Here is a 12013-nt window from a genome sequence, read left to right on the forward strand (position 1 = left end):
TAGCCACAAGGGGGGGATAGCACTGCTTACACAAATGGTCAAGTGGCAGCTCAGTGGTCAAGGCTTCAGGTTGCTGATCAGACCTCAAATTCCTCAAAAGCACCAAGATTCCATGGGGGCAAGATTTGTTTTGTTTTTATTTACTTGGTCTGATTTAAATGAAACCATCAGATGAGGAAAAACAAATAATGCCTCCTTTGTGCACACACACACACACACACACACACACACACACACACACACACACACACACACACACACACACACACACACCCCTAGACCTACTGTACATGCACCCATATAATATATCCCCTATTATCTCCTTGTCCAAATTCCAGTTAGCACCATGCACATATTTGCTAGTTTAACAGCAAGCCTCGACATATTCAGCCGCACTGAAATATCAAATCGCGCGGCGCAGTTCTACGACACAGTGCATTTTACCAGCATAAATCAAAGTTAGTGGATATGTCTGGCGTTCTCCATAATTACACAATGATATGCTATCAATAGTTGGCAGAGCCGGTGGGAGTGCAGTTAATGCCGAAATGTAACACAGATCACAGTTGGTCTCAGCATGTTAAGTTGGCAGGCGTCCAGGAGCAGGACAGGTTTTCTCTTGTGTACATGGGAAAATGCAGCCTTTCAAGCGAAGTCAAAACTATAGGTGGCTTGATCCGTTCTTTTTTTTCTTTCTTTCTTCTTCCCACTTTCTTTTCTTTTGCTGACTGACCAAGCCAGTTCCAGAGCAGAAGCTGTGGTCTTGTGATTATCTCACACCCTCTCACACACATACACACACACATTCCAGGTGCTGATTAGACTCTCGGGCATAAATCATACTTTCATCTCCTGAAGGCAACACAATGAAGTATATTTCCTTTCAGATGCGTTACTTCATACCTGTATAGTATCCTCGATGAGTGTAAATGGCCCACGATCGAGTCGAACGGTGATGAGATGCCTCAGGCCGTCTATGTAATGATGTTCCAAAATGATACCATACACATATACTCATTAGGGAAATCAGGGTCTGGGTATCGTAATGACAAACACTTCGCCGAAACATCTCGTTCGTGTCCCACAGTGTTATCCGTCCTCTCGTGTTTCTCACGCGCCGTCGGCCAACAAGAGTCGGCGACATAAAGGCGCAGGTGTGTGTTTTTCCCTCCAGGTTTCTTTGTGCCTGCATTGGGGAACAACGCTTTAAAAGCTGCTGGTCAATCTTTTCGCACGTCTATTGTGCAAACGGGGGTTCACGGAGCAAACCAGCAGTGGCGGGCATCGACATAAAGGATGTTTTCTGCTTAAATGTTTTGTGGAGGGAGGAATGGGGGTTGGTTAGGTGTCCACAGAATTAATGTTATGAATAGTGGCTGGGGAAGGATAGACTTTTTTGTCTGTGATAAAGAAGTCTTTTGAGAGGTTTCGAGTTCAATAGCAGAGACCGCAGCAGCACGGCATACGGTCAAAGCCAGGAGACACGGTCGCACACTGAGTGGTGTATAAGCAACCTGAGTGAAAAGTTCTGTTGGCATAGTCGCATTTGCATAGGAAGTCTGTGGTGAAAAAAAAAAACTACAAAAACAAAAAAAGAAAAAAGACATGAGGTATACCTTAGCATGGATGTGCAACCCTTAAAATCCTGGTTTATACTTAATCTCAAGTACCTTCTCAGAAGAATACAAAAGAAAAAAACTCTGAATGCCTGGAACATTTCAAGAATTTTCCGAACACTGTGAGGTTTTAGCTATTTGCAGACTGCAAGTGAAACATAAGGTGGGGGTGGAAGAGCCAGTAAACAGGAAGTAGTCCTGGGTGAAAACAAGCAGACTTTTTTTTTTCTTTTTGAATTCTTTGACTTTTCAAAAGACAGCCCCGAAACACAGCAACTGAGGAAAAGGACACCTCATTGCGTTCAGACTAAACAAAAAATATATAACTTTGATTAACATCATTTGTATTTCTTACATGTCTAATACTAATCTGCTATTTAATTGATGAAATTAAGAACAACACACAACGGGATGTGCTTTTATAGAAGTGTATAATTCCTTTTATACCACATAAATACCACATATTTTAATTTGTAATTTCTCCGCATGCTTGCTAATGGTTTATAGTTATATTTAATGTTGTGGAACATTCATGGACGTTATAGTTATAAACAATCATTCCCTGACCAGTCTTTCTTGTTTTCGCCATCTTTCATGAACGGCTCATAGTTTTGAAGACTCTATCACGGCGAAAAATCGTCACAGACTGTTACAAATCAGATATCCTAGTCGTGAATATTACACAGACATGTACCAAGAGAAATTGAACGATTACGCATTCTTTTTATTTGCTTTTAATTTGCTTTATAATGTGAATTGTACAGTGTGCCGTACAAGTCTTTTGTGAATGATACAAACTATACAAAGTCTTACTATAGAAAGGGTCATTGATGTTGCATTTATGATGTTAAGTTTTCCTTGCTATGTTCTTCCACCTTCACCCAAGTCACCTTCTGATTAAGGAATTCAACAGGAATGTGGCATTAAATAGTTGAACGCTAATGGAAAATTAAATCTAACACCTTTTTTATGTCAGAGTGTTTCGGAAAAGAGGATTTATTCTGATTTTATCATTGCAGTGAAAAGCAAAAGCCATGAACCGCACAGCACCAGTGTGTCAGCCGGTCCCTGAATTCACATGGTCTCTTATATCTTCTTCCTTTTTGGACTATAGCACAATAACTACTCCCCCTTCCATATGTCTGTAGACAAGCAACAATTAAAAAATGCACATGATACACGTGTAATAGATAGATCTCTGATTTCAGTCACTGTCGTCTGCTGTACACGGTACACTCGCACTTGCAGCGATGCCATTATTCTTTATTTATTTGGTCGGTGTGAGAAAATGCAGTGGAGGACGGCCAGCCCAAACAGTGGAGACGGTGCGCATATGCGTGAAGAAGGACAACAAGGTAAGTGTTAACAGCCGTCTCTGAGATGGTGCACGTGCTGCCAGCTGGCTTTGATAAACTGCCTTTTTTTCCCCCCTTTGCTCCCATTCTCCCACAGTGATTTTCTCAACAACACTGGGGGCCATTTATAGCCTTGTATGATGATCACAGATAACTCAAATTGCAAAACTAGCTGAACTTTGAAAAAAATATATATATTTTGAACATGACACCTATCTGACTATTAGGACTTTGAGAGCAGAGGAGGTCAAATCTGGTAAAGTAACAACTTAATGCCGAGATATCGATCTCAAACCTGATCTGAAGGATTCCCTGGAGTTGCGTGGAAATTATTTGTTGGCCGTTATTGTATGAGAGGTTTAAGGCAACAAAAACAAACAAAAACAGGAATGTTAACCACCTTACATAGCACCCATATTAACACTTATGTACGAAAACATGACTGGGCATGTAGTGTTAAAAATAAATAAATAAATTGTCTTACGTACTATAGAAATTTACCAGTGATGTATAAGTATTAATTAAAGATTTATACAACATTTGATTTATTTACTGTATAGTTAAATTTAATGCTGTGGAACCTTTTTTTTTTTCAGGAACGCCGTTTTTGCAAATCTTTTCTAGATTGCTGCTATTTGCTCTTTTGCACAAAATTTTGTTTACATTTTTGCTACTGTTCACTTTGTCTCTTTACAAAAGGTTTACTGGCGGAGCTATTTTGTGTTTTGTGTATTGTCTTTGCACTGTCTTGTGTTGTCTTGCACTGTCTTGTGTTGTCTTTGCACTGTTTGCACCAGGTTGCACACATGCACTTTATGTGGTGAGGACACACTAGTCCTTAGCTCTGTGTTTTCTGTAATTGTTGTTGTATGTAGCATCAGGGTTCTGGAGGAACCTTGTTTCATTTCACTGTGTACTGCGACAGCTATATATGGTTGAAATGACAATTAAAGCTTCTTGACTTGACTTGACTTGACTTGACTTGACTTGACTTGACTTGACTTGACTTGACTTGACTTGGTGATATAAAGTTGTCAATAAATCAGTTCATAAGACAATAACTAAACTGAATTAATGCAACAATCATGAATTGATTATTGTTGGAAAAAAGACAGACAACTGGTGTGTAAGACAATACTTCATTCTTGAAACCAATGAGCAATCATGCTGATTAGAGATTTAATTCAAAATATGTAAAATAGTCCGTCTTTATGCTATCATCCTCGTCCACAGATTAATTGCTAGGTCCATATAAGATTCTTAACAATATTGGTCACGTATTAAGTAAGTGCTATTAACTGTATTGTATCAAATGCATTGCAAGCAAATATCAAATTAGAGGCTCCTTCCAAAAGTCTTTAAAATAAATGATTCCTCACTAAGAATTATAAAGCTTTAATCACCCCTTTCGAAAGGGGTAGTGTAACCGTTAAGATGTCGGACTTCTGGGTTCAAATCCTACCACCAATAAGCTGCCACTGCTTGGCCCTTGACCAAGTCCCTTAACCCTCAAATGCTGAGTTGTATGAATAAGATCACTGCAAGTTGCTGTGTATTAAGGTTTCTGCCATATGCCATAAATGTAAATGTTTACCTAGATGTTAATCCATCTATGTAGCACAGCGGTCGTATTATTTGTACGATTTAAGGAGTATTATACGTACAGTATGTATAATTTGTATATATGTATGTATGTAAGTATGAGTAGTGTTAAGATTAATTACTAAGGAAGTGTTTTATAATGGGTATAATAATACAAACAGCTGAACGACAGTCAGAGCTACTGCTCTAGAAAAAGAATCAACACCTTCTATACAATCAGAATTAAGAATTCAGCAGTGGTCTAATTATTTGTGTATATTGTTCAGGTTTTTTTTTTTTTATCTACTTGCTTTTTCTCTATGTTGTGACATTTCCATTTCCAAAAATAGGCATTATTACCAAATTGTTTAATGCTTGCTTTAATTACTTACATGTTTTATTATAAAAGTTAATATTTCACTTAAAATATAGCAACCAAATGGCAGTAGTAATCTACATCCTTCTCTTCATTCATACCCTAGCCTTCTGCTGCATGAACTATTAACACCAACAAAAGAATTAATGGCTATTAATTACTGGTATTAGTTCAAGTAATAAAGTATATACACTTTATGGACAAAAGTATTGGGACACCTGATTTTTCCAGCCATATATGGTTCTTCCTCAAACTGTTTCTACAATGTTGGAGGCACACAACTGTACAGTATGTCTGCATTCAATAGCATGAAATGTTTCCTTCACCTGAAAGTGGAGGCCCAAACCTGTTCCAGCCAAACAATTCCCCTGTGCATAAAGCCAGCTTTATGAAGATATGCTTTATATCGGTTGGATTGGAAGATCTTCAGTGACCCGCAATAGAGATTCGACCACATCCCTAGTTAACACTTTTGGGATGAATTGACTGCACCCCAGGCCTCCTTAACTCACCTACATCAGTACCTGCCTTTACTAACACCCTTGTGGCTGAATGAGCTAAAATCTCTGAAACACAATCCAAAATCTAGTGGAACATCTTCCCGGAAGAGTGGAGGTACATTCCCTATAAGAGCAAATAGGGACTAAATGTGGAAAAGGATGTTCAAAAAGCACACACCAATTCAGTGTCTATAAACATTCGTCCATATAGTGAATAAATTAGTGTAAGTGTTAGTGTAAGGAGTCAATGTAATGCACAATGAATGGAAAGTATAAAAATAAAGCATTAAGACTAGCGAAATTAGTGCTACTGATGATGAATCCAGACCCAGAGGATGACGAATGCTCTATCCACTTTGTCAAAAAAGCTTTTGTTGTCACTCACTTTACAGAGTGACCATACGACCTAATGATAAAAAGGGCAAACATCTCAGCTGGTCTCTATAGAGTGACTAGAGAAGGCTTGTGTGCTTTAATGGCCACTCGATTGCAGATGTGACACCTTATCTCCAAAGATGACAAAGAAAGACATAAGACGAGTCGGACAGAATCCTCGATGGTAATTGATGGGATCGGATAACAAGCAAGCTATGAGGATCTTTTGAGTGCTTTGTCACACCACCATCGTGGAAGGAACACCGGATAAGACAAATGAAGATGCCAGATACTGTATCTAAGAATCGTCACTGCAGGCCAGCTGGTGTGTTTATGTCTCGGCAAGGTCACCGAGAAGCGGCGGTATGTTCTGTCATCTCCATCAACGCGTCAAGGTTGTTTCTGAAGGCAGGACAGATTGCATGCACTTGAAAGTGTCAGGGTATGTCTGTGTATATATGGTCATGGGGTTTTCATCTGAGATGGGTTTATGTCTACTAAACAGAATAAATTAACTAATTTATTAAAATTTCGAGTAAAAATGAGACAAAGTTTTTTTAACTTATATAAACATTATTTCCTGTCAGTATAAAACATTTTATTTAAACAAGATCACAGAAAATACATTTTTACTACACTTTATTACCAGTTACTGCTTAATTTTTTTAGTGTATTTTGTGGATTGCAATCTACTACAATTTATTTTTATTCGCAGTCTCTAAACAAAAGTATTAATAATTTAGTAAAATGCTCATTTAATTTCTTTTTCATTTTCATCTTTAATTATTTATTTTTTTGCTCTAATTGTGCCACACATTAATAAAGATTAAACAAACACAGTCGGTTGATATTGTATAAACTTGAATACAAAAACTTTCTGTATTTTTCACCTCACAGCTCCAGGGTTCCTGGTTCCATCCTGTGATCAGGTTACTGTCTGTCTGGACCATCATATGTTCTCCCTGGGTTTGCTTCAGGTTCTGGTTTCCTTCTGCCATCCAGAAAAAAATGCAGGAGGTGGATTGGATACTGTAAATTGCTGCCAGGTGTGTAGGAGGGTGCGAATATTTGTGTGCATGGTACCCTACGATGGACTGCCATCTCATCCAGGTTTGTATTCATGCCAAGTGTTTCTGGGATAAACTCAGAATCCGGTGTAATCCTGATCAGGATAAAACTTTCACTGAAAATTTCTGGAAAGAATGTGATAATTAGTAAATACATTATTATGCATAATTGTATAAATAATTTTTGAAGAATAATTATAACAGTAATAATAATAATAATAATAATAATAATAATAATAATAATAATAATAATAATAATAATATTAATAATAATAATAAAACAGCTCTTGGTAGTTTCCTGAGACGGATTTATTATTATTATTATTATTATTATTATTATTATTATTATTATTAATTGTCATTGTTAATTAGAATAATTTATGCACATTTATATATTAAGTGTAATCCAAAATCTTCAGGTTTCCAGTGGAAAAATGCTCCCTTAATACGTTCCCAGAACTGTGCCTATTAATCACCTCTTATACAAGGGTGGACACGGTGATAAAAGTGATATAAACCATCAGTAATGACAAAGATAACCACTTACAATAATTACATAAAGCCTACAGCATCAATCACAATCACATATCATTTCACAAAATCTAATAATAAACTGAGCAGAGACGGGATCTAGTGATTATGTCAGTTTGGGTAGAGAGTTATCACACTCTGAACATTTTTATTTCCACGTTTTGTAGTGTGTTTATGGTCGTTTCTGTTTTGTAGTAAAGATATTTTATTGTGCCAATGTAGACAATAAACGACAGTGAATGTCCGGGTGTCTCACAGCTCCAGAATTCCCAGTTCTAACCCCAAGCTCTTTATGGAGTTGCATGTGTTTCCCATAGTGTCCATGTGGTTTCCTTTAGGTTTTTAGTTTTTGGTGGACTGGTTACTCTACATTGCCTCCAGGTGTAAATGTGTGTAATGGAACAGACTCCCAGCAAATTGAGGGTGTATTCCCTTTTCACACACACCGTTCCCAGGATAAGAATCGGGTATAATGCATCCCGAGGATAAACCACTTACAGGAGATGAACAAATGAATAAAATGTGAAGCACCAAAGCTGATGTTTAAAAACCAGATATATATGTTCAGTCAAGCAAGGCATTTGTTTAAGTGTTTTAAGCTCCTGAACTCTGCCCTATACCTTATTTTACCTGATTAACAGCTTTGTAAATCCGTTTTAAAATCATCCTGACAGTCACTTGTATGATGTCCCAATAAGATAAATGACGGCCCTGTGCTGGCCCATGCTTCCCGTTTTCATCTGGCCCACATACCGCCTCGGAATGACGGCTATGAGCTTGTGTGGATCTGGCTGCCAGAGCACAGCCACAACTCAGCCTTGATGAGACCATATTTCAGGCATGATATGGAGCAGAACTTACACTTGGGCCATTTTTGGCCCAAAATGTAAATGCAGCATGGGCATTAGATATGCTTGATTTCGTTCGAGCCATTTTTGGCTCTAATTTCGAATACCACAATAACCTTAAATGTGGCTGCTTAAAGTTAGGCCACATTTGGCCCATGATCCACTTTGCCACTTCTATAACTGACCCTTGTGTGCTTAAACTTAGCCGTATTCTCTGTCCTATTCCCATTCTGCTATGCCCTAAATACAGAACATTCCTACGTGATCAATATTCCTCCTCTAACAATGCATGACCGGATGAAAAGGCAATGGAAAAAAAATAGATAAAGGATTTTAACTTGAATGAGATCTTCATTAAAGTAGGGCACACACAAAAAAAGTTCAATGTATTACTCATAGGAGGTAATTAAATAATTCTGCTTTTCCTCCTCGGCCTCTTGTTATGTGATTGTGCGAGCATCCTTTTGAACAGTTCCTGAAATTATCATTAAACCAGCAAGACTCTGCTGTTTTTTTGTTTCTTTTTATAATTTAACTTTTGATTTCCCCCTCTCCTGCTGGAGTCTCTGTCTGTCTCCGGAGAAGCTTGGCTGCTCTACTTACCAGGAATGCGCTTTCTTAGAGAGAATCCCTGCGTCGATGGTTATTATGCAGACAGTGAAAGAAGCAGCTAGGGACACGTTTCAGCATGCTGCTCTTGGCTTCTCTTGGTCCCTACTGGGAGGGAGGACTCTTGATTGGGGGAAACGAGGCAATGACAAAAAGTTGGCATCGTCTTATTCAGTTTTTGACATCACAATAATGGGGGATGTTACTGTGAAGGAAGAAAAAGTAAAAAAAAAAATGTTGGATAGGTTGCAGAAAGGGTGAAAGGAGCAGAAAGGTTCATCATTAGGTGAATTTGCATAGGAGTTATTTATTGAAAGGGGTTATGGTTCATCTTTTCAGCTTTTTTAGCACAAGGCCTTATCATACGTATAAAACTATTATGCACAGGTATGTCAGGCCTTTTAGGACTTGTTAAACAGAAACACTGCACTTATTAAACCCCACAAAACTTCTCTCATTTATTACGTTGTATAATAACATTGTTTCTCTGGATTTTTGAAAAAATCACTGTTTGATCGATACCCTTCTTTATGATTAAATGCTGTCGTGTATCATGTGTCATCTTAGTCAATGCTCATGACTGAGTGTGAGGTTGCCAAAAGACTTTCCTTGAAAGTAATCAATATTTTGAATAAGAAAGAAACGTGCATTAGACTTGTCACATGTACATTACAGCACAGCGAAATTCATCTTCACATATCCCAAGAATATCAGGAAACCACAAAGTCAGAGCACAGTATCAGCTGTGTTACAACACCTTAAGGGCCTTTCTCAAGATCCCTAAGAGTGGCAGCTTGGCAATAACGGGGCTTGAACCCCCAGCTGCCGATCCGTAACCCAGAGCCTTAACCACTGAGCTACCACCTTCCCGGATTTAGCTACATTCGGTGACTTTCTAGACTTAGTGCACACAAAATCTAAAAGGATTTGAAAAGATCTAACATAGGATTTTTGCCTTAAAAAGCCAGAAGATTTTGAAGACTTAATTTAAGAAATAAACCTAACCATTTTTGCGCATATGTAGCTCATTTTGTAGGCTTATTTGCAAATGTGCACACAGGTTTTCATGCCATTATTACAATTTTCTCTAATGAAAAGTATATAAAGCTATTGTTTTCTTTACAGTTCTGTCTTAATCGAAAACTTGTTCAGAAAATCCTTTCTTCATGTGGCATGTTTTCATATGCATATAATCACGATGATTTAATTAATATGTAAATGAGTCCATGACCTCATCAGTTAATTACCTCTAGTGACTTTTAGGGCATGCATTAACTACTTTCCCAAAAAATTGTTGCCAACATTGTAAGACTTTAACCCTATTAGCTGATGTACTGCATCGTAGCTGGTTGAAATCCAAGGACTATGAGAGAACCATTGTTGGGCCATAACCATAACTATATGCTTTGACTCTATTTCAAATGGAAGTTGCTTTGGATAAAAGAAGTGGACAGTTAAAAATAAAATGCCAGACATCAGCAAATCAAAGCTGCCAGACTTCCAATTCATGTGGCGGGGGCTTTTTGAAATCAGTCCTCCAAGCCTTACAAGCCATATTTTCCCTGCGCTGTTTGGGTCAGGACAGAGCGTCCATGTGGAGGTCCCTGAAGATTGGTTTGAGCCCTATTGGTTAAGAGGGAATGAGTTATGAGTGGAGAGAACTCTTCAAGACCATAACACAAGTCCAGTTGTTTTGGCTTACTAAGGCCAGACATTGAAATGGACATGAAGGACTGAAGAGCTTCATCCGTCGTGACAAGGAGCTAACAGCAGCCTTTTCTCTGTCTCATTGATCATGGCACATGCTTGCCTTAAGTGCTTTGGCTATGACAGAAAGAAACAATGGCAGTCTCATGAAAGTCAATATTTTAATAAACACCAGCTGCATGCAGTCACTCCTGTCTGCAGCCTTATGCAGCGAACGTCTTGACAGGCCACTTGCTGAAGCACTTGGAAGAAAAATGCAGAATTAAATCAATGAGTGGAGGAGGTGAAATTGAGGCAGTACTTCATCTATAGATGCAAAAGGCAAATATGTAATTGCTTTATATAAAACAGATTCCGACAAGCTGTTGACTCTTGCGGGTTTTTCACATTAACCTTACCTCTAAGAAGACTTCGAAACATGAGATTTGTACAATCACATTCAATACATATGGTGATGCTGTATATCAAATGTTTAGCATTTCAGAACCCGATGATCTCTTGGGATTTTTTCACACACCAATCCTGACGCAGAATAGTACAAAAAAACCATCCAGTGAGTGTCAGTTCCTCAGGTGTAAACACCTTTTAAATGGAAGAGATCAAGGTAGGCTGGTCAGACTGGTTTGAACTGATCAGAGTCCTACATTACCTCAAATAACCACTCTTTACAAACCTGATGAGCAGATGAGCAGACACAAAACAAAACATGCCCAATTCTTGAGGTGAATCAACCACAACAGTTAAAGACTTCAAGGTTCTGTTGCTTTTAGGATTACACAAGAAAAGAAGTAAAAAAACATGCCAAGTCTTTTTCCAATGTTCAGTTGTCTTCTTTCTGTGAGTCTTTGTGTGGTGTTCTGTGAGAGATTGGACTTTGTTCCGTGTTATACATTACTCGCAGTGGTTCAAGGGAAAGATATGTAACCACTGCAACCCTGAACTGGATAAACAGGCAAGAAATATGTTTGTTTTATATTTTGTCCTTGACAAAACCAAGGCCATTTTACAGTAAGTTTTAGTATGCATATGGCATGAAAAAGAGATGCTGAACCACCAAAAAAATAATAAAGTAGAGAATAAAAAAGTGAATAAAAGTGGAAAAGGCCAGTGACAAGAGACAGAAATGTAAAAAAAAACACGAAGAAAAAAATATTTTTTTATTTAGGTTTTAATAAAGATAATATTGAAGACATTGGACTTTGGATACAAAGCTCATTAGAGATAAAATCCCAGCTCCACCAAGCTGCTACTCCTGGGCCCCTGAACAAGGCCCTTAACCCCATAGCTGCTTAGTTGTGAGAATGAGATAAATGTAAGTTGCACGGGACACGGGTGCCTGCCAAATGCCATAAATGTTAATGTAAATTTAAACAATTCCCAAGCAGCAAATCAGCCATTTCCACAAGTATATATAAAAAAAATCTATTAAATATGAAGCCTACCTCAAG

General features: G+C 38.0%; 1 long non-coding RNA gene across 1 annotated transcript; it reads right to left on the bottom strand.

Moving 5' to 3' along the window:
* Positions 1 to 6367: 6367 nt before the first annotated feature.
* Positions 6368 to 11957, bottom strand: LOC310737856. The gene is made up of 3 exons (XR_014536902.1): positions 8853 to 11957; positions 6642 to 6996; positions 6368 to 6580 (listed from the first exon to the last, which is right to left on the bottom strand). It is a non-coding gene; the product is annotated as an uncharacterized lncRNA (long non-coding RNA).
* Between the last annotated feature and the right edge of the window lie 56 nt (positions 11958 to 12013).

This window comes from Silurus aristotelis, assembly GCF_946808225.1.
Source record: "Silurus aristotelis genome assembly, chromosome: 15".
NCBI classification, from domain to species: Eukaryota; Metazoa; Chordata; class Actinopteri; order Siluriformes; family Siluridae; genus Silurus; species Silurus aristotelis.